We start from the raw sequence: 23,720 nt of genomic DNA, 5'->3' as shown, positions 1-23,720 counted from the left end.
GAGAGGGCGGCCGCAGCTGCATTGCGGATGGAGCGCCGGCTCCCGGGGAGGGGCGGCCGCGTGATGCCGGGGGCGGGTGAGGCCCGCGGAGGGCGGCGCGGGCACCGGGGGCGCGGAGCCTCCGCCCGCCGCAGGAGGGAGGGAGAGAGGGAGGGAGCTGTCACCGCCGCGTCCCGGCGCGGGCACGGAGCGGCGAGGGGCGGTGAGTGCGGCGGGCGGGCGCCCAGGGCACCGGGGAGCGTCTGCCCTCCCGGGCTGGTCCTCCCGGGCGGCGGCGGGGGCGCGGAGCCCGCGGGGCGGTGCGGGGATGGGGCGGGATGGGGCGGGGATGGGGCAGGGATGGGGCGCGGAGCCGGGCTCTCACCTGCGCCCTCCGCTTCGCCCCCTCCCCGCTCGGCTCGGTCACACCGGGACCTTGCCCTGCCACCGCCTGGGAGGTGCCGCGTTCTGGCAGCTGCTGCGGCTCCTCCCGACGTGGAGTTGCGAAGGAGCCGGGCGGGCGGCTGGGAAAAGTGTTTGCTCGGGGTTCTCGTAGATGTTTGGCAGAGTTTCGCACTTTGAGAGCGGCCGCTTGGCTGTGCGTACACTCTTGGTGGGGAGGCAAAGCAAAAGGCGTGACGCGAAGCCATGGCTATAAAAAGTAAAAAAGCTGTCAGAGTGTTTGCCCAGCGCCCCGTGAGCGAGCCTTTGGCCCGGGACTGAAGCTGTCAGGGTGCTTGGTGAAAACAAATCATTGTAATTTTAAGGAAAAAAAAAAAAGAAAAAAAGAAAAAAAATCTCTTCTGCCAGGTTAATTAGTGGATGTGGCAGGAGCGGGGCTGTAGTCGCTCCCTTTAAAGCCGCTCCAGAAGAGCCGCTCAGGGCCGGGACTGGCGGGCCAATGGTGCGTTTGGTAACGGGACCAGCGAGGCTGATGTTGCAAGAGCAGCGAGGAGGCATCTGAAAACAGACCAGAGGGCCTGGGGACAGTCTTATATCGCATACGGTTAGACGACTAATGGAGCTCTCTTAAACAACCAAAAGGAATGTAAAGAACAAGGTATAATTTTAAAAGAAAATAACTCTTGTAGTAAAGACTGTTGGCATAAAGTTAAATTCAAGTCACGGGTGTTTCCTTTTAATAACTCAGCCTAAGTGAAATGTAATTCTGCGTTATTATGGAACCTGAGAAAAGTGGTTCTAGGTTATGGATGTGGCTTTCTATGTTATGTAAACTATAGACATAGCCTATAATCTCATCTAACACAGACTGGGAGGCTTAATTCTGAGTGAAATTTCTGATTTGGCTATATTTAACAATTTATACATCAGCACTACGTTTAAAGAAACTGCACTGAAGTTGGTTTAACAGACTTGTACTTTGTTAAAATGTCCACTTTCTAAAAACTGATCAGGTCATCCTTTAGTTTAATGTGTGTAAGATAACAAATGAAAATAATTTACTGTTTATGTATAGATCACAGGACCTATCCTGTCCTTTCCTGACTTTAGTTCTATTTTCCAAAGGCTATTGAAAACGCCATTTTTTTCTAGGAGGTCTCTTTGAGAGCATCTGGAAGACAGTCAGGGACAAATGTTATGAAAGTCACTTGAGGACATCATGCTGTGCTTTGGGAGCAGGTGATTTTCTTAGGTACAAGTTGTCCATGACTTGTTCCTGTTTCAGCTCTAATGTTGGCTTTATTTTGGAATGACTTGCTTTCTCTTAAGGCCATTGATATAATTATAGACAATAATTGAAGGCTTTCAAATCCAGATTTATGTGACTGGTTAATTTTGTGAGACCTGTTCTGACTTGAGATTCAGAACAACTGTTGAGAAGTTTCTTTTTGTTGTTATCAGATGTTTCATTGTTTTTTTGGCACTAATCTGGGGTAATGCAAGTTTTCTGGTGAGATGGTACTGACTCTAATTCATCACTACTTTGTCTCCTTGGAACAGGTTAAGTCTTAATGTTGTCAGGGGCTTGCCTTTGTAAAATAAGAAATTTAAAGCATCTTTAGCAACTACCACATTATTTCTGATGTTTTATAATTCATTTTCCTGGATAGGTCAAAATACCAGAAATTCCACCTGTGTTTAGGCACGTGGTTTCCACATTTATCTTCTCACATTGTGCATTTTATGACAAAGAGGAGTAGTGGGAGGCTGACAAAGTGATAATACTCTGACATAGTACTTCTATAGGCTATATATCACACCAGTGTACCATCTATTACAGCAGTCATATGCAGTGTATCTGTCACAGCTGGCCATAAGAGCTGGGGGGAGGGATCTACTATTGCTGCCATTAGGCCCTCCATCCGAATCCACAAGAGAACAACAAAATTTTTATTTGGATCCTATTGAAACATTAATGTGGACAGTAGAGAAAGGGATAACTTTAATTACTTGATACTAAAATTTTTATTGAATTAAAGAATTCAGTTGAAGTAGTAAATTCCCAGGCTTTCCATTCTTTGTAATTCCTTAGGTCAATGTGTATAGGGTGAAATAATTTTTCATTTATGTCTTCCCGACTGCTTTAAACTTTAAAGGTGTAAGTCATTGCTTTATCACTCTTAATCGATAGTTAATCAATATCCCAAATGTATTTGGAATGTAATCAGAAAAAGAAAGAATTTTAGTTTCTGTTTTAACAGCTGCAAAACTGTATTAAATTGATTTTTATCCATAGCAGTCAACCTTCTCCAGCTCTATTCCATTAGAATGACAAGTAAATATGTAGATAATGTAAAAGATATCATAGAATTTCTTACTTTAATAATATGAAAAAAGTTCTTGCTTCTTCATTTACTTTCTTCTGTGCTTGAGACTTTTACCTCACAGAGGTTGGAACCAGGATTAAATGTATTGTAAAGGAGATGCAGAAAAAGATGAGCTAGAATGCTAATACTCACATAGATCACAGGTTTCAGTCTGCTATGATGGATCGTGCTGATGTAAAAGTTACTCTTCCTTTCAGAAGCAAAACTATTCATGAGCTAAATATATTTAATATCTTCTTTGAGCTGTTAGTTTATCATAAGCATAGAATGCCTGTCAGAACTGTGCCCTCAACTCAAATTACCACATACAGGGAAGGTACCCAAATAATATACGAAGTGGTTCTCACATTTATTTTGATTCACAGACCATGGGCAATTTTACAGTAGAGTCAATTTGCCATTTAAATTTTGGTCTCAGTGGGCCAGTTTTTCTTAATTGTGTGTATTAGACCACTTGGAAATAATTTACATATTACAAGTAGAAAATTACTTTTGTAATATATAAGTATCCACTTTAACTTTCATATGGTTGACTGGTGGTGTGTGGATATATAGTAGCTGTCTTGAAATTTATGTGTGAAAACCAAGTCTCTCTTTCCACAGTTGTCCTTTTCTTCTCTGTTGTATATTTGGCAAAGATGTTCATATCCAAGTTGATGAAGTTGAGGTTTTTGAATGATGCTGTAATTAATTCATTAGTCCTCATATTCATATATAAATGTATAACCTATATAAGATTTGTTCTGTGATAGAAACTTGGGCAGAAATAAAGGAAATGTTTGCCTGGATAGTCAAAGTAAAGTAGCAGTGGGAAAAGCAAAATCTAACCTTATGATGCCTTTGTAGAGAGGGTTCTGAAAGATCTGATAAAAATATAATAGTATAAACTCACACTAATTTATGTTGAGAGGAAACATTTTGATCACTCCTCTTCAAGAAGAAATAACTGAATTTGGGTCAAGTGCTGTAAAGGGCTGATAGGATGGTCTGGTCATAAGGAGATAAAAGAGGTCCTGATTGGAGAAAAACTGAGTACTATCCTTGAAAAAAATTGTCTTGCAGAAATTGGAAGAACATCCTCCTGTTGGAACACATGGGTTCCAGTGGCAGCAGAGAGTGGTTGGGAAGTACTGCAGAAGTTTTGAGATGGAGTTTGTCTATTTTTTCAGAAGGGATTATATGTGCCCAGGAAGTGTTTGCATTTAGCTTCTGGCAAAGCTTTAAATGCCATGCAGCATGCCAGTCCAGCTCTCTTTCAGGCTGTTTATAGTGAAGCTTCAGAAAGTCTTAATTCTTTTTAGGTGCTTGCCAATGTTCAACCCCTCTTGAGCAAGTGTTCTTACACGTCAGCTTTAAGCTGCTTGTTGCTCCTTAGCAGGCTAAAGCAGCATTGTGCAGCCTGCTTTTCTATTCTTGATTCTTTTGCCTTTGCTTCAGCAGCCCTCTGGGCTGTCTGAAGTGGGACGTAAATCTCTTCTGCTCTCTCACTCCTCAGCCTGTGCTTAGGTCTGGCTCTTTCCCTGAATGGCTTTACACATTCTTATGTACTTCTTCTGAAAACACATAATATTCAATATGTTTTCAAATGAGAGTGGTTTTGTAATGGAATATAAAAAAATGGGCAATGTAGGCATTTTTAGACATTCTTCTGTCACCCTCACATACCAAGGGCAATGAGGAAAGTGAATGTAATAGTTTATGGAACTGAAATTCTGCTAAAAAGGGCAGAATTTTAAAATAAAAGACAAGTTTAGAAGAGCTTTAGTTTATTGGTGAATCTTGTTGGCTTTTTCATCTCTCATTTTGTGTTGTGTGTAAGAGAGTGCAATTTTGCTTTTGTGTGGCATGCCAGCATCTCTGGTGGAACTACTTGCATTTCAGATAATAGCACAGGCTTCTATTTGGCTCTCTGTTGTTCCTTAGAGATGTCTTTTGGATGAATCCATTATCAACCATAACAGAGTATGTGCTGTACTGTTCCTGCTTCAAGTCAGGATGGCAAAGTTTGGCAAACGCTCTGTCCCTCGGAGGGTACTTAGGTAACCTGCATACTTTGGGACCACTCGTTTGAGTAGAAAAGGGTTTACTTCTAATATAATGTTATTTAGTAGAAAGATACTTTACATGAGTAATTTTAAGTGGATTCCAACTGAAGAAAGGTAAGTCTGTCTCTCTTCCTTGGCCCAAGACCAGTGGTGGTGGTAGCAGTATGGAAGTGGAAATCCAGAAGTCGTCAAACAGTTGAGTTTGAAATAGGGGTATGTTCACCCTGGCCAGAACTGTGAGATCCATATTCATATGCCATGGTTAGGAAACCTGGATGATTTTTTTTCATTATGTTTTTGAAATTATTTGCCTCCTCTCTGGCTTTTTCCATCCTTGGTCTTGATTACTGTCCACTCTTTTGGTTTTATTTTCATTTAACTTCTCCTTTTTGCTTAATATTCACTTTATTCTGCCTACTCAAATGTCTTTTAGTATTTGCAGCTCCAGAGGCAGGGAAAGCTTAAATTTGAATTTTTAAGCAAATATGTCTGCTGGGTGAAAATTCTAAGTGTAAGGTCTAATAATATTGAAGTATATGTGAGTAACTTACAAGTACTTGGTTTTTAATAATACTTCTGGATACAAATTTCATGGAGTCTTTAGTATTATTTTAGCTTAAAATATCAGCTAGGTTGTAAAATCATTTAATTTAAAGTAAATTATATGAACGAGAAAATAAGCACATGGTTTTTGTCTTAAATAATTTGCTATATGAGGTCTTTACTATGCTAAGATTAAATTGTGTTATCTATGAGAAATGCAGATAGTTCTATTGAAATTTGCAATGTTCTTGGGAGGCAAAATTACATTTTGTAACAAGAACAAAAAGGCATTAAATTAATTTACTAATCTTAATTGAAAAACTATTAATTATATCTTATATTTATTGATCTTTCTCTTTTCTTTGTGTTTTTCTAAGCTTGATTCTTTTTCGTTTGTTTGTTTGAGGAAAGAAAATAAAAGTGAGGAGAAGCCTACCTCAAATCAGTCAGCAATAATTTTGTTATTATGTTATCTGCTGCCATAATGCATGTATAGTTTTTATAGTCCTACTTTGAAATTAGCCAATGTAATAAAAAAGCTAATCAGAAATCTATATTTTTAAAAAATAAGTGTTATAGAAATATGCTTTTGGGTGCTGTGAATTTTCTCTTAAAAATGTGCTGGTCAAAGTACTTTGATTGAAAAGGCTTGTCCTGCTTTGCTTTTAGGGGGACCTAAAGCATAAATGCAGTATTTTATATTCCCCCAAGTCGAGTTCAATTTTGTCACTGAAGGGAGATGTATTCTCCCATTGACTGTAATACATGTAAGACAGGATGCCAGTAGTCCAGTAACTATATAATATGGTGCTGTTCCTCCAATTAGATAAACACAAAGCAGATTAATCTTAAAATAATTGAGGACAGAGCAAGACATTTTGAGAAATCCACCACAGTGACAATGTGATTATGTGGATTATCAGTTGCATGTAAATCTTACTAATGATGATGGATAGAAATCCCAGATAGAAACAGTTGTAACAATATACCTTTTGTGGTCTCTGAAATTAATTTAATAAATGTTTTGGAGATTGACTAATACACAGATAGTGACCTTTTTGTTTAGGTCAGTATGAAGTCAAATATATCTTGGAGATTAGTATTGATCAGAATAAAGCCAAAATCAATCTTGGATTTTGAGGGTCATTACACTTGGAAATAGGATGCAATACTGCAAATGTTGTGGAAGGTTTTTGCAGTAATTATGGAAAAATAAGCTTTTACATTGGTGTAGTGTCTAAAAAACCAGATAAACTGCTAAAAGATTAGTTATTTAAATAAGCAATAACTTCAGCTCCTTTCAGCTTTCCTTAGTTTGAGAGATGATATCCAACAGTGTTAAAATTGGTATTAAAGTTCCCTTTTCCTTCAGTGCTGGAGGGATTTTGCCCTCCCTGTTTGGAAGTCATAAGCTGGTGTTTAGGAAAAGGTTAACCTGTGTTTGTTTAGAGACTGTGGTGTTTTTTGTTTTGTTTTTGTTTTTTATAACCTGGCAAATTCTTTTCTGTCTTGACTCTTTTCCTTAGATGTTTTGGTGAAATTTAATTAGTGCAGTTGGAGAAGTACAAGTGGAAGAGGTAGATTACAATATAATGTACCTTTGGAACTTTGCATAGCAAGCATAATCAATTTTCCTGAAGGGGAACTAGTGCTCTAGGATCAGAAATCTTTGAACAGACCTTTTTTTTTTTTTTTTTTTTTTTTTTTTTTTTTTTTTTTTTTTTTTTTTTTCTTTAATAGATTATTTTGTTTGGTATAAAGTCTCTGACCTCTGTATCTCATTTAAAAATAACCTGGTAGAAATTTTTAAGCATCTTATCTGAGATTTTTCAACAAAAGTATGTCTGTGAAGATCCGAATTGACTTGAAATGTCTATCCTGTATTAAGTAAAATAGCACAAACAGTATTTTGCCCAAGATTCCTCTAGAAAAGATATAATTTCCTCCCTCATTTTCAGAACCTGTAAAATATGAAGGTTCTTTCGGTTTTGTTTTCTGCACAGAAGTCATCTTCTGATATAACTTTTTCTGCGGAGAGCACTGGATGATGTTCTCCACAACTAATTGCTACAACTGCATTGATATCTGTGATTAAACTTTGGGCTGTCACCTAGCCTTAAGTACTGAAGTCTCAAAAACTATATGTAAGCTGATAGATTATGCATTTTTATTTATTTTAAAATGGGTACAGATTTCTAATCTTAATGATGTGTTTGAATGCAAATAGAAGTCTCTATGTACATGTGCATGTGTATGATTCAGGGACCGTGTACCATTGTCCTTGAAAATGAAAGCCCTATATAAATGCAAGCTATTGATATTGGAAGTGATTTTCAAAGCTTTTCCATTTAAAGATATTTAACTATTAATAATGAGGTACATTTCAGATACATTAGTTCATATTCTGCAAGATCAAAGTGCCAAGATTATAGATAGCAGTTCTCAGGCTATAAAAGTCCTTTTACCTGAGCAGCTCTTCTTATCAATGGACTTCTCTTGAATTTCTCATAATGGTTATCCTCAGAGAAAATCTGTGGTGGATATATTAAGAAATTCACCTTATTTGTGCCTGAAATAACACTTTGAAATGTATTAGGAGAATTTTCTAGAGAGCACTAATACATGCTGCCTTTTGCTGCAATGGCAGTTGCTTTGGATTTAAGGCAGGCTCAGCCAAAAAAAAAAAAAAAAAGCAACAAATCACCAAAACTCCCTCATAAGTGTTTTTCAGAGTAATATTGTTTAATAATCAGAATGAAGCTATTTTTAAAATATCCCAGAAAATGGGACTTTTAGTGCAGAAATATCTTTCTTCTCACTGAAATGTTTTGTATGAAATTTGCAAAAAGATTATTTTCCAATGGACATTCCCACATGGAATAATGTATGGGCCAGTTTTACTAAGTAGAAAATGTTTGCCCACAACTGCTCCCCATTCCTCTCTTTCAAGTACTAATATAAGAAGATACTAGAATTGAGTTAAAGAATTATCATTGTTTAGATTCTCAAAATAAGGAATTAGTGTAGTAATTATATTTTAATAGTATATTTCCATATTCTGATATTAGATGTTTCTGATTTTCTTCAATGAAACTAATGGATAAGGATCAAAAAAAATAAGTTTACTTTCTGTTGTGCTCAACTTCGTATTAATGCTTGTTTACTCCAGGAATTATTAAATGAAACACATACAGCACTAATCTACCTTGAACTGACTAGTGACTCCCAAATGCCTGTGAGGTTTTCACATCAATCTCCTCAGAGTATGGAATTCAAATGCTAATATATTTGATATGTGAAACCTTTAATGCAGAAAAAAAATGGCATGTTGAAAAGTGATGCAGCCACCTGATTAATTTATTTCATTAGTTTTGAAGACCCCACTCAAAGTGGGTCAGGCTTGCACTATTTGAGCTGACTTTGGGAAAGTTTGGAGGCAGTAGGTAACTTGACCTATATTTTTGAACTGGGACTTTAGAAACTGGGCTGAAGGAAAAAAATCTTGTAAACTTCTTTCTATGCAAGAGAAATATTGGCTTAATCTTATTCCAAGAATTCATATATTAAGTGTGTGCCTGAGTTAGAGGCTACTTTATTTATTTCTTCATCTGAGAGTTTTAAGTGAAGCTCATTATAATTTTATTTGTGTAAGAACAGAGGAGGCTCTACTTGCATTTAGCCAGGCATGTATCCATAAAAAAGCTATTGTATGTCTGAAAAGTGGTTTCTTCTGATTTTTAATGGTTTGTTGCTTTTTTCAGTAATGGAATTGAGTATATTTTAGAAGTAAGGCATTATTTTTCTTTTAAAAAGATTAAGAATGTTACAGGAGTGGTACTGTGTTGCAAAGGGCTACTGCTTTGATTGGTGTCACAGGTCTCCAATAGTGTTTTGTTTGAGCTCTGCCTTTGTTAATATGCTACAGTTTCTCAGAAAACAGATCACAGTCCAGATCCTTTGCCTATTGTGCTATTACCTGTTCATCACAGAAGACACAAATTGTCTGACTTTTGGGTCTGAAATATTTATGGAAATTTCAGTCTATTCATAATTAAAAAAAAAATGTTAGTAGCATTAGTAAAAGCATGACATTGGGGATCCTATTAGAGATGTGAATTGGCGTATTGCTTTCTTAACTACCGTCATAACTCTAATTTTCCCAAGAGGAAAGATGGCCACCAGAATGCAAAAAAGTTTGAGAAAGAAGAGTTATTGACCTCTAGTTACTGCAGGTTTTCTTTTGCTGATCTAGATTGTCCTCTCTTAATTTTTCCAGGCCTTTCAAAATCCTCTACTAAGTCCCAACAACTCTTATTTGCTAAGATTTCTGCATAAAAGAAACCTGAAGTGTTCAAAAAGGAGTTTTATACTTGGGAATTTTGGCACTGACTACCACTGATATTCTGTTGTAATTCAGTATTTTATGTGCTGACTTAATGAGGCTTTACAAGTTTCCCATGAGCAGGTACAAGGACCACTTGAAAACTGAGGAAGGTGGGTGTAGAAATAATGCAGCACACAGAAAATGATGGCATGATCTGATCAGCTGATACCAAAGACATTGTAAAACTTTACTCTAGATGGGGTCCTCTTGGACCAGTTTTATATTTTCTTTATACCATTTGCAATATGTTAAATCACACTGCTTTCTAGGCAAACCTCTTCTAAATAGCAGATTGTAACAAGTGTGTTTTTATGGTTCTGCATTAGGAAAATGTAGTGGTTTTCAGATACAGTTTTGCCTGCCTCATACAAGTTTATAGGAACATTTGGGGCTATCACTTTTTGCTTCAGTTTTCCAAAAGAAGCTTATCAAGACATGAAGAGAGCATCTTAAGTCTCTGTCATGAGGGCAGCAGGTTTGGTGACCTAGCTGCCTAATGAACTTGCAGATTCATTTGAAGCAAACTTATTTGGGGAAAAGAGCAAGTATTTTACACAGTTTTGCTACAATCAGCTTTCTAGTGTCAATTCTTTGTATCAGAGTAGAAATTTTACTCATGGGTATCAGTGATATTCATACCTCCCATCTGAATGCTGCAGGATCTTTTTGTATGCTTGAGGCATATCTTGTCATAAAAGTGCTACTGATGAAACAAACCTCTTTTCTATTTATTTTTGTCCTAATTGCCAGATAAGAAGTACAGACAATGAAGACTAACAATACTTACTGTAATAATGTAAAAATCAAACTATTCAACTAAAGTAATTAGAATATTTTTGTTGCTTAACTTCTGTGATTTTCTTTTTCTTTTTTTAAAAAAAGTTTTTTTCTGTGTAGTACTGTGGTTAGCCCTACAAGCAGTTTCCTAGTGTAATGTCCTTATATGGACTCAACCACAGCTTAAGCATGGCAGGCAATTGCAATTCAGTGCATGTGGTGTGGGAAGAGTGACTTTGGTTAAAATCAATTTGTGAGGCATTTTAAAAATTAACTTTTGTCATTTTTGTTTGCTTCTTGCTCATGAACAAAGGAGACTTTCTTTTGGAAATATAAATGGAAATGTATGCTAATGAGTAGAAAATTCCTTCACGTACTCCAAAAGAGGGTTTACAGTACCAAGAAGAACCGAGATTCTGGCTTAGGCTTCATCAGCTGAAGGATGCTGTTTGGAAAAAATTCTGCCTCAGGTCATAGCTAAAACATTTATTTAACTAGTCTCATTATAAAGCTTTATAGACTTCCAAGAGAAATTAATAATTCAAAAGGACATCTGTTAGTAAATTATTTAAATAACCATTTTTAGGCTAACAGTCATTAGTTACCTGTGTAATATTTCTGAAGAACAGTTCTCCAATAGAAAAGAATGCGTGGCAAGACTACAAGAAGAGAATAAGTTGACAGTCTTCAATATATGAAACATATTCATAGTATTTAATGATTTATGCTTTACTACCTTCTGTAATCCTTTTCGCATTTGACCTTCAGAGTATGTTGTGACAATGAATTGCACAATGCTGTAAAGCTTCTGTGAAAAACTGTTACTTGCATTTGAGACTTGTCACTAATTTTATTGGTCTCTGTTTTGTGGGCCTCAATTTGTCTTTCATACCTTTGATTTTATGGATCTCTGCTCTAGCCACTCTGTGTGCGTTTCTCTTTCATGATGAAAGATACTTTTTTAATATAAAAGTCACAGTTTAATCTTTGAGCATCCATGTTATTATGCCCTAATGTCTTTTGTTGTTCTTCTCTGTAATGGTGTAAAACAAACGACAACCAGAATTTGAGCTACTTTCATAAAGTCACATTTTGAGGATTCTTGGTTTGGTGTTGAAACTTTTTCCAGTTAAATCTCCTGCCACTCTGTCCCATTGCCAAAATGAATACATTTTTCTCTGCTGCTGGACATCAAGGAGGCTGTTTTCAGATAGCTGTTCTTGATGACTCTAAAATGCCATTCTTATAAGCTGGTATAGAGCCTATCTCTCTGTATGTGATTGGGGTTGTGTGTGTGTATTTTTGTAATGCATCACTTTATGTTTATAGGCAGTGGATTTCACCTGTAATTCAACTTTCCACATTTGCGTTGGAGCCTTCTGCAACTTTGATAATTCTGAATTACTAGCAGGTATGTTTTCCTTCACTATCAATTTTTGAACAGCTAAATTTTCTTCACTTAAACATAGAAGTGTAAATATCTTTATCTACAGTTAGATTAAATATATTATATTTTAGAGATCATATATCCATATTATATATTTATACTTAGATGATATGTTGTAATGAATGAATACATTTCCTTTATAGATGCAATTTATCCTCTCATTCCTGTATAATTTCTATCTCCTATTGTTTTATTTGTGCTACCATTAAACACACATGCAATAGATATTAATAACCGGTCTATTTATGTGGAATAAAATACCATTTTACACAGAAGTGTATGTACATGTGCATACATGAATTCATATACTCCTATATTTGGTTTTATCATCAATATAAAAGCACAATCATGTTTAATCTTAGCCTTACTGGTAATTTTCATATGTACTGCTTAATCCTTACACTGCTAGTTTTGTAAAGTCATCAGAGACTTCTTAATTTTGTAGCCATTTTTTCTGTTGTTAAAATTATATCAGTGTTGCATCAGAGCTCATTGTGGGGCCCTCAAATCTGAGACTTACTCAGAGATACTTAAAAATAGCAGCTGACATCAAAACTAATTTTTAAGAATCTCACATCTGCAATGTGGATTCACCTGGAGACAGTAATTTTTTGTGGAGGTGGGGGCCTGGAATATGAAAATAAATTATTTTTATGAAGTTTAAACTTTCTAAAGCTCTGGATCAGTGGTTTTAACTTTTGCTGCAGTGAGATGGAACAATTGTGATTTACAAACTATTCACTGTAATTTTACAAGTTTTTGGAAACAGCTGTATGGTAGAGAAGTTTTGCAGCTGAGAAATATCACTGAAGTCCAGTCTGGACAGATCAGTGACATTTCTTTCCACCTGTTTTTTTTTGCTCTCTCTCTCTCTCTACAATTGCTCTTGTATCTTGGGAAGATTTAGTCACTGAAATACCAGAAGTGTTCATACCTTCTTGAAGTAGTACAGGGACTGCGTAAGGACAAGCAATATCTGCATGTGTGCGTTCATCACAGGGGCCAACAGTGCCATGGAAGCTGTGTTCACAGCCCCTGTTTGCTGAAGACATGGGGATGTTCTGTGGGATTAGGGAATTCTCACCTGGGGGAAAGTTTCTCTATCTGGCATGCCCTGCACTTCCATAGCAGAGCAGCAGGGTCTCACTGTGCTGTCCATGGGTCTGTGGGGAAGGAGAAGGTTAGACCCAGGTCAGAACTGTTCACGTGCTATGAAGGGTTATGATTTGAAGCATTTTGTTTGTGAGCTGGCTTGTTGTCTGTGTGCAATAGTAATGCTGCTTTGTGTCATCCCTGGAGCCTGCCAGATATGAGGGGACTCCATTAGTGTTCCATATGGTCACTTCTTGGGGATAGTGTGTTTGGATGTGTTTCCACACTAGGAATCTGTAAGCGCATTTCAAATATGGCTCTTAGCCTGTGGTGGGTGAGGACATCCTTGTTTGTTGTTTTACTTGCAGTTGAGTGTAACAAAGAGCCTCTGTTTGTTGAGTAAACTCAATAAAGAGTTCAGCTGTGTCTGAACAGCAGTATTAAGGAATATCAGGCTCTCCCAACAACCCAGAAAGGATTATACCAATTTCTTTTCCAGCTGAGAGACTATGTTAACAAAATAAATAAACCTGAAGGAAAACCATGACTTCCATGCTTAAATCAGCTCGGAAGGTTTTTTAAAAATGTGTTTGAAATCTGGACGTCACTTTTTAAATCTAATTAGACCTGGAAAGATGTGTGTGAGACTGAGCCAATGTCACCCAGTCAGCCTTGCACCACAGTGCTTCCAGCTGAGAGTTTTTGCAATGAGAAGCAGAGTTTGGATGAGTTTCTCTTGCTGTTTTGTTTTTAATTGTATTTATTTTGGGTTTTGTGGGTTTTGTTTGTTTTTTCTTTTCTTCAGAGAAGTGCTTCTTAAATAGTGTTTATATACTGTGACCTCCTGTGTGATATTGATTATGATTAATGTTGAATTAGGGTGCATCTGTGTTTAATTTTAAAAAGAATGAGCCAGAAAGCATCGTTTCAGCTTGTAATTGTACTTTGTTTTCATGCTAAGATATGTTGCTTCTTGTTAGGGAAAGGACCAAATGTTTGCATGTGTCTTGAAATGGTCCCATTTAATGGATGTCAGTGCTTTTATCTGAGTTCCAGTTGAAACAGTGATGGCAAGGTTTAGTCCGAAGATTTTTGATAACAGTAGGAATTTGTGTAGGAATTATCTTTTCTTGATTTAATCTTGCCTGTCAGCTATGAAAAGTTGTGCCTCGTGGTTTGCTGTTTATTAATTAGCTTTTGTCTGGTAGGCACAGGATGGAAAATTACTCTTGTAGGCAAAGTCAAAACCTCAGGGGGCTGAGGTAGTGCCATTTTATACCCCTGGCCTCAGAAGGAGCCAGGATAAGCAAAAAATATTGCCTATCTTCTTCTGTGATGGTATTTTCTCTATAACACTTTGTCTGAAGGCAAAATTCTGGCAAAAGCAGGCAAAATCATATGAACTTTAGTTTCTCTTGAACAACTTGAGTTTGTCCAAGAATCTGATTTATGTGAGAATACTTTTTGTTTGTTGGTTTTAGAAATAATAAAAAATAATGAAGACAGAGGAAGACTCTGAGTGTTTATCTGTGAGAGATAATTGAAAACTAAACCTGTGATTAAAATTTAGTATTTTTAAAATTATATTGAGTTGAGTTGGTAAGAAGAGGAAGGATCTAGCATTTTTATTCCTTTCTTCCTTTTAAGTTGGAAATTGTTTTTCTGTATGGATGGGCATTTTTCTGCAAGAAGTGGTTGTTTCCTTACATTACATACCATATCTGCTGAAACAGACTCATTTTTTTCTGTGTGCTTCTGCCTTGCAAAAATGAATACATTACTTGAAGGTATAAGGTGACACATCCTTGTGGTCCTTTCTACATAAGGTCCTTTACTCTAAGTCAACCAGAAGTGATACAGAACGTGCTGTGCATTTTAGCTCCGGATGAGAGCTGAATGACTTTCCATTACTAAATTGTTCTTGTTACAGGTTTTTTTCTGGCTTTAATAAAAAATAGGATTAAAACCTGCTGAACTTTAATCCTGTTATAACATTTTGTTACCTCATGTGGTTAGCTGACTCCAAGTATTCTGTGACAAGCTTGCCAAATTTGTCCATGCCTAGTATCACTCAGGGGCCAGTGTTGCACCACTGGTCCCTCTTTAGCCCCTTGCTGTGAAAAATGTTTCACTTAGTTGTTCTAAATCATAATGTCTTGATTTTAGCATTTGTGTTGTCCTGTTGCTCCTGGCGCTACAAGACGTTCCTGGGTAATGCAGCACATTATTCATGAGCCCTGTATTGGAAAGCCCTGATCCTTCAGTGCCACTCCCCAGTTGCTGCAGGACAGAGCAGAGGCAGGGACACTTGCTTCAGCTTCAAGGGGCCAAGCAGTGGCCATAGCTGCACTTCTGTTAAAGCTCAGTCACCTGAGCAGTGCACAAACACCTCTGGCAGCTTTTGCAGCAGCTGTTGTTCACAGGCACTTGAGGAAACTCATGAGAGCAATCTGTGTGTTATGTACCCAAAGGTGCAAAGCAGTGGCCCGTGGTCTGGCCATGCTGTCCTCCCTGCAGCTGCCTGAGCTGGGGGGGCCAAGACCCTGCAGGGCTGCCTGTGCCTCTCTGGCTGGCAGAGATCTCACTGCCATTTAATTGGCATCCTGTTTTCCCCTGAGGCTTGGCTGCTCCCTCATCTCCTTGATGCCTGCAATGCACAGCACGTCCCTCTGCAGCACCACACTGCCTGTGACTTGTCATGCTGGCTTGCTGACATGGACCGTGTCCCTCTGAGGGTCCTATCAGCAATGCTGTCCTCAGGATTGTTTTTCAAGACATGGTTATCAGTTTAATTTGCTTAAAATTTGCCATAAGGAGAAATAGGCTATGAGGTCTTTCTTCCTGGGAGGAATTTGTACCAGGAAAAACCTGTCACAGAGCATTAGCTGCACACTATCACACTGTGCTGCTAAGAAAAAGAGCAAGTGAAACTAAAATAGTTTATGTTGCTGTTAAAATTTTACTCCATTAGTCTGTATATTGCATGTGCTTTTAGGAAGACCAGATTCTTAAGGAACTAGGCTGATCTGGTTGGTGCTTTAAATCTTGAAATCTCAGGTCTCTGACACCTTTGTCTGTGCTGTACATAGTTTTATGGTTGCATAAAATCATAAATTTCAGTGGGGAGTAAGAAGAAAAGGAGCTCTCAGCATATGGAGAATCTTTCCCACAGACTGAGAAGCCATGGATTTAATACATCAGGGTGAACTTACTGATGCTGATAAAGGCTTCTTCTGAGCCCTTGAAATCATCTTGAATGATATGATCAGTTTCAATTCTTGGTGGTGGTTATGCAAATTTAGAGACTGAAATAATGCATTGCAATTATAAGATTAAGAGCCACTGTACCAATACTTTTGACTAGATCTGGCATGAGATGAAGTTTGCCCACTTGGACTTTCTAGAAAAACTGTTTGTCTGCTAAATGCTGACAAGTCTGAGAAGAGCTAAGCAGTCTTAAATTTTCCCCTGGAATCTTTTAATTACTTGTTCTTGAATCAGTTCTGGGAAAAGAGCACTCCTTCATAGCGTAGAGAATATATATTAGTTAAATACAGGATTTTTAAACTGTTTCTTTTTGAAGAATTTTAATCTAATATTTAATACTCAATGCAAATTTAATGACTAAAATTTATTTTGTTTGAATGAGCATCACACCAGAAGAGTAACATAAATAACTGGTTATTAGTGTTTTATAGCAGGATCAGGAGAGAGTGGATCTGTAAGGCTTGGGATCTTTTATTGTTTTCTTCTTTTCAAATCCCTGATAAAACCAATGGTATGCATCTTAGGCAGAGCATGTTAAGCTGCCACTTGATCAAAACATATCACTGTTTACAGTGAAGCAACTTCATAATTTTCAAATATTATAAATAATTAATAGTGGTTACTTTGTGCTCACTTCTGGATTCTGTAAGGATTCACCACCAAAAACGCTCTGTACAGCAGTATTGTTTAGCAATTCCATGTCTGAAGTTCTGTTTTATATTTGTTTATTTTTTTCATTAAAAAACTCATATATTATTAAAATAATCAGACAGTCTTAAAAGCACTTCAATTATTGGCTGTTGAGATCTTGCCTTTTTTAATATAATTGTCTGTATTGTTGACCTTTCTGTGACATTTGCAGATTAGGTGTCACACTGAGTACAAATCTGTGGGTCATCCTTTCTTGGTTGGCTGGTTTTGTTTAAAAAGCAGCATTAGCCGTGTCATTTTACATTGTTTCACTTTGTAACTATTTGGACCTTTCCTTTGTTAAGGCAACACTGGGGAGCTCTGTTGTCATTTTTAATACTTTAGGATGCATGCCTTCTGTTTCTGAAGATTTTAAAATATTGTACAAATGGTTGTTATTTAATAACTTATTTTTTTAATAACGAAAACATAATCACTGTAAAATGTTGATACATCATTCTACTTTATTATGGGAGAGATACCCTTTGAACACTTCTGCCTTTTGTCTCCTAAAGAAGACTTTATCAAAAGGTAAAAGCTTCTGACTCTGAACTCACTGCTTAATAACTTAGGTGTGCCTTTTATTTAATTGCGAGAGCATCGGCAGAGCGTGTGCATTTGTGAAAGGAGGTGCTTTCATGACCAGACTAGCCAGGAGAATTTCAACCATAGCCTTAAGAATTCCAGTTTGGTTGGGGGTTTTTGTTTGTTTGGGTTTTTTTGTGTCTAATGAAGCTTGATCCAAATAGATCTGTGTTTGTTTACATGTAAATTGAACCACAATTTATCTTTTTCTCAAGTCTAGCTGTGTTGGTAAATTGGTGTATAGAAAGAGTAATGTTGAAGTCTTTTAGGCTCTGCTCTGTGAATTCTCTTTGAGGTGATTAGGATCGACAGTTCCTAGCCCTGAAATCAACAAAACTACAGAAAGGATTTGGGTTACTAAGAAATACCACAGCAACAGAAATGTTTCCTTTAGAAAACAGATTGACTTCTCTTAGTTAAAAGGAGCATTTTTTAAAAAAACATATCATTTATTTTAAAAGAGGTAATGGATATTCCAGTCAAGACCTTGTGAATATTTTCATTACATTATATAAACTTTTGGGAATATTTAGTATTATTGGAAATATTCTTTTTATGTCTCTTTTTAATGTTTATAAATGAGCATTATAATATTTTAACTTTTTCAATAAAGTATGTCCCGTAGATTTCAACTACTCTATCATGAACTTCTAAGGAAAATTGTTTTATTGCTAGTGTTTCAAAACTGTTCACTACTATTCTTAATCTCTATCTCTCATTCTCAGGTGATATTTTTTTACTCAGGGAACTGAGCTTAGGTACTACAACTGGACGTTGATACAATCAGTGCAAGCCCAGTCTAATTTTATTTTTTAATGGTTTTCTTGCCTGAGCTGAATCATAGTAAAGAAAAACCACTGTAAAATAAATCCAGTAACTTGATGAAAAACAACACATCGATTGGTCAGAGCAGGGTGCTGATAATACCATATCATCATCAATAGTAAATCTTATGAAATCTCTTATTTGGGGCAAGTAATATCAATGTCTTTGAAAAATGTAATATAAAAAATTGTTAAATATTTAAATACTGCAGCATCACCATAATTTTTGGAATTTTTGTCACTACCTGTGGGATTATGAGTTGGCATGTGAACATTTATTCCTGTAAATAAAGCAGATTTGAGTTGATCATATTGGTCTGTAATGGGTTTTAATTTATGATGAAGCTGTAGTGAGCTGTTCATGCAGCAATACTATTAAAATGTTTCACTCTGAAGTTGCCAAGTGTGAGATGTGGCACTGTGTGCCTTATGATAAGCTCTTTCAGAGCAGAGAGAAGGGACCCTGGGAGGGATCATCAGGAGGAGATGTTGTGGCCAGTGTGGGCTGGGCTGTGTGGGCCTTGCTGCCTGTGTGGTGCTGCTGACAGGAGCCATGCAGGAGGCAGTAGCTCCAGAAATGACATCTCTCACACTAGTTGCTTTCAGGTTATTTACTGTTGAGATGCCTTTGGATCCCTGGTGGAACTGCTTGGCAGGGCTTTGGGCTTTGTACTTTGCAAACAAAAGCCTTTTCTCTCCAAGGTATAAATGACAAGTTGGTATTGAGGCAGAGCCTTCAAAAGTGTGTTTTGTTCATCAGCTGTCAGAATGTGTGAGGCTTCCTCCCTTAACAAATGGTAACAAAACAGATAAAAGCCCCTACACGGTGTTTGATAACAACTTTGAAAGCCTCGTGGAGGCCTGTTAACAGTTGGTTGTATGTGGGATTGTCTTCCATATAGTCCTTCAACAAAGAAGTTACAAAAATAAATCCTATCAGTTTATCAGGAAGGAACATGAAAATGAAGGTTGCTAGGAACCTGTGAGCAATCTGTTATAACAAATGAGTGCCAGGGGATGTGGGCTTGCTTCAGGTTCTTTGCTACCACAGAGCATTTTAAGACAATTTGATCATAAAAAAGTAAGTTGAAAATTGTATGAGAAATCACAGAGCAGTTGTGGATGTTATTTGTGTTTGACTGACAATACACCAGGGAGAGAATGTAATGATACATCCTTGTCATTCAAAGGCTTTATTTTTAATCTTACTTTCACAGCTGTTTTCATCTCCACTGCTGTAAATCATTCATCTATCGTAAACAATTTGAGTCTCATTTGTTCCTGAAGTATGAATTGGAGTATAAAATTCATGTTCTCACCCTACTGATATCAATTCAATACATACTGGTATCAATTTGTCCTTAGGCCCAAATTCTACTTTACTCTCAAGTTGTCTCCTAAGTAATTAGCAGTATGAAATGATACCTTTCTGACTGAAAGACTTTCAATTTTAATTCAACTTATATTTTATTATTTGATCCTTTAATATGTTCAATTTTTCTCCTTTTGTTGCTTTGAAACAAAGGTGTAACAATCTGGATTGATATGAACTCTTACATGAATTTTCATAGTTAATATTGTTGAGTCCTAAGGTTTTCCATGATTGCCAAAAAGTTGAAAGACTGTTGTAACTGAAAGCTTTTTAGTAAAACCTAAAGCAAAGCAAAACTGATTTTTAGTACTTAAAAACTCAATATAATATCCCATTGTAAATTTTGAATTCCCAGGTTGGGACCAGGATATTGAGCCCATTGTTTTCAGACTCACAGTTGTTAAATGTACCTCACTAACAAGAATACTGCTGTTACTTCAGAAATTACATTGTAGCCTGTTTCTGTACTTTAACTCTTTTAACTCTTTCCACACGGGGCTCAGAATTTCAAGCTTTAGATTTTTAATTTTTTTTATAAGCATCCTCTTACAGGCTAGTTTTATTTCAAGGGCTTCCAAAGAAGATTTTACTGAATCCTTTTCCATTCCTGTCAACAGGTAAATCATGCTATGGTTTCCCTGACGTTTGGAAAGAGGAAAAAAAAGTATTTTAAGTTTTTCTGTGTTATGATATTCTGCAACACTTGGTTTGCTACTGTATATACTCCCTCCTGACTGTGATTGGAATTCAGCTAGGGAAGTTTTTAGAGGAAGGGTCTTATTCTATGAGTTGTCATGTGAAAATGAAAATGAGGCATTTTTCTCTGTTGTCACTCAGGAAAAAGGTGATTTTGCACACCTCATTTATATCTAAATTTGGGAAGCATCAGTTACATTTTAGTGTTTGTCAACACTGTTCTACAGAAGTTCCAGTTATTGTCCACAGAGAACTCTCCTTGCTTAATAAATTAATTTGGAAACTGTCATTCAGCTACCAAAAAAATGCTTAATTTGAATCTTTAAAAATGGGCTGCCACAAATAAATTTAATTAGGACATGCTGTCCCAGAAAAAATTCCTACTTGACTTTGAAGATTTGGAATAAAAGTAGTTATTAGACAACAGCCAGCTACAGGGAGAGAAGAGTCAGCAGCTTTTTTGTTGTGAGTTTTGGGTTTTTTTAAAAATTAAATCACAATGTTTACTATTTTTTTCTTGCATGTTGACATATCATTTCAAAGTATAGCACAGTTCAGCATGAATATAACTTTTCTAAGTTATATGGAAAATGGGCAGTTGTTGAAAGTAGTACTAGCAGCACTGCACTAACAAACAGTAATAACATTACATGTTAAGTTTGAAGTACTTTGTCCTTTTCCCATCCTGTTTTAATATTTAATTACATATAATTGAAGAAAAATTACCATGGCACAAAAGCTGTCCTGAATGTTGTTTAATCAGAATGTGCTGTCTTCTTTCATGCTCTACATTTTAGTGTAAGCATAAACTTTTCAATAGAATTTAACTACAAACACTGATTTTCATTCATTTTCATTTCAGAAGACAAATGGGTGATGCTGTGACTTCCACTGGGTGTAGCTCAGTAGATTTCATTGAAATCCTCCACTCCACATACTGTAGCGGTGAAATTCTTTTTGACAAAATAATTTCTTCATTAGCTTTTTTAATGTTTAGTGTCACTGCAAGCACCTGAGAGATTCTAAGGTTAATGACTGACTTTTAGGGGAAACTGAGTTTGTCATATCTACCTCTGAGCTGCATATCCAATGTCTGATTCCCAAGTCAATGTGAGCTGATAAATAAGAGCTTGATTTTTGTTTTGTATTTTTTGGGTTCTGTCTGGCTTTTTATTTTTGTTAATAGACCTGTCATGTTCCTACATCTTCTCTGCAATTTCAAGTGGAGATAATCTCATAGCTAAATAACCTTTTTCTAACTCATTCCATAGACCAAAGACATGGTTTGTATTTGTGATTGTATACTCAGAAGAAATAGTTGCAAGGTAAGAGACCTATAATGGAAATAAAATCAGGAGATGAGCAAATGCAAAAGTGAAGGGAGGTTAGAAATAGAAGTATCCTGTCTAGTTGTAGCTTATTCATACTCTCAAATGCTTACTTGGAAAAGCCAAATGCCTGTTTTGATCTGAAAATTCAGAGGAGTAGGACTTGTATGTAAAATCTGTGGAGTGATCCCACTTCCAGTATCTGCAGAGGAGGTGGCAGGTAGATGACTGGTGGGGCACTGAAGGAGAAATGACATGGTGGCAAAATTTGAAAGGTGTGGAGGACATACTAATCACCTTTGGGATTTGTGGAGGATGTGTTGTTTTCCCTATGTATTTCTGACAGAATAGCACAGTGAAGAGATGTAGGGATGTGGCACAGGTTGAACGGACACTCACATAGCTGTGTCTGGGCCTGAGCTTACAGATTTATTCTATAGGTGTTAATGCTTACCTGGCATAGCAGGTCCAAAATAGATCACAAGTAGGAAAACTACATCTTGCTTTTTCCCTCTCTTACTCTGATCACTGTGGTGTTTTTGAAACTCAGAATTTTTAATGGGGAAAAGAGATTTTAGTAAATGCTAAAATAGCTGTCCCTGAGCCAAGGTTTCACACTCTCTTTTGCATCCCAGATTTGTAAGGTGAAGTCTTGCTGTGGTGGGCTAAATATCTCTCTTGTCCCTGTAGAAGAGAGACAGCATCCTGTCTTTTCATGCCAGCTGAAGTCAAAGGAAGGCTGGAGGTCTGAGCAGGGCAGGGTGATTAATCTGGAGAGTGGGACTTGCTGCTTCTCCTGACAGGACAGGGCTATTGTAAAGGACTCGTTCTCTGAGGAGATGCTCCTGTAGTAAAAGCCACATGAGCTGAAGAGAAACTAAATCTTTAGTGGCTCCCTCTTTGCAATGTCTCTTGGCTAGGCAAGGCAACAAAGCTTCAATAGTTGTATTGCTGGAGGTGGAAAAATACCAGAACAATTCTATGACTTGATGATCTACTTCTTCCTAAATACAATTTTCTGCCTTCACAGACTGTGTTCAGAGCAGTATTGTAAAACTGAGCTAGTTTTAATCTCCTTCATCACTCTGACAAAGATGCTTCAAGAGATTGTGTGTCATATACTGACTGGATAGCTTTCTTCAGAAGTACTGCTTCTTTCCAGTGCTAGTGGTCAGTTACTTTATGAATTGAGCTTCTTAAATCAATCAGAAAAATCAGAGTAAGCCTCAATGGGCTCTTTCAAACAGCTCTTTTAAAGGATATGTTCCAGGTGTCCATATGGGTAGATTATTTTAACCTTTTACTACAGTAAAATGCTTATATTCAGTTAAAACCATCTAATTGGATTCCTACTCATAGTCTCTTTTTCTCCATAAAAAGGTAACAGTACATCTTGACTTTTATTTTATTGCAGTCTGGCCTATTTCAATTGAGTTTATCTCCATTAGAGGCTGCTTAACTTGGGTAGAAGCAAAGCTCGGTTTCTTACTTGTATCAATATGGTAGTAATAATTCACTGAACAGGCCTAGTACTGTGAGGATGAGAGCAAGGTGCAAGATGAACTACCATGTTGTAATTTGTGTGTATGTAGCTTTTAGACAAAGATTGTTCCTGTGACTATGTGCAATAGGAGGGCCTGGAGGAAGTTTGAAGAGGTATACTTGCATGTATAGAACTTTCAAGGACCTCTCCACAGTGGAATATTGTACAAGGGCAAGGGCACATTGTACACGTCAGCTCATGTTGCCCTTGGTTTCAATTTTCATGTGTTTATTTGTTGCAGACTGAAAGTCAGTGGAAACTGAGGAAGCTATGTAGGACCCTGTCTGAGCCTGGCAGCTAGCAGTGTTCACAGGGACCACAGCTATCTATTTATTCTTTAAACACCACCTTTTGTGTCA

At 37.1% G+C, this 23,720-nt stretch overlaps 1 protein-coding gene across 1 annotated transcript in view; it reads left to right on the top strand.

Annotated features, from left to right (window-relative positions):
* Nucleotides 1-343: 343 nt before the first annotated feature.
* The window catches only part of THSD7A (thrombospondin type 1 domain containing 7A), a 282,091-nt gene continuing 258,714 nt past the window's right edge, over nucleotides 344-23,720 (top strand). The window contains exon 1 of the mRNA XM_083855180.1: nucleotides 344-1,039. The gene's annotated coding sequence lies outside the window, so the exon portion shown is untranslated. The remainder of the gene's footprint in view (nucleotides 1,040-23,720) is intronic.

The sequence above is a fragment of the Zosterops lateralis genome (assembly GCF_965231275.1).
Source record: "Zosterops lateralis genome assembly, chromosome: 1".
Lineage (NCBI taxonomy): Eukaryota > Metazoa > Chordata > Aves > Passeriformes > Zosteropidae > Zosterops > Zosterops lateralis.
The sequence above is the reverse complement of the archived record's forward strand: the minus strand, read 5'-3'. Positions and strand labels throughout refer to the sequence as shown.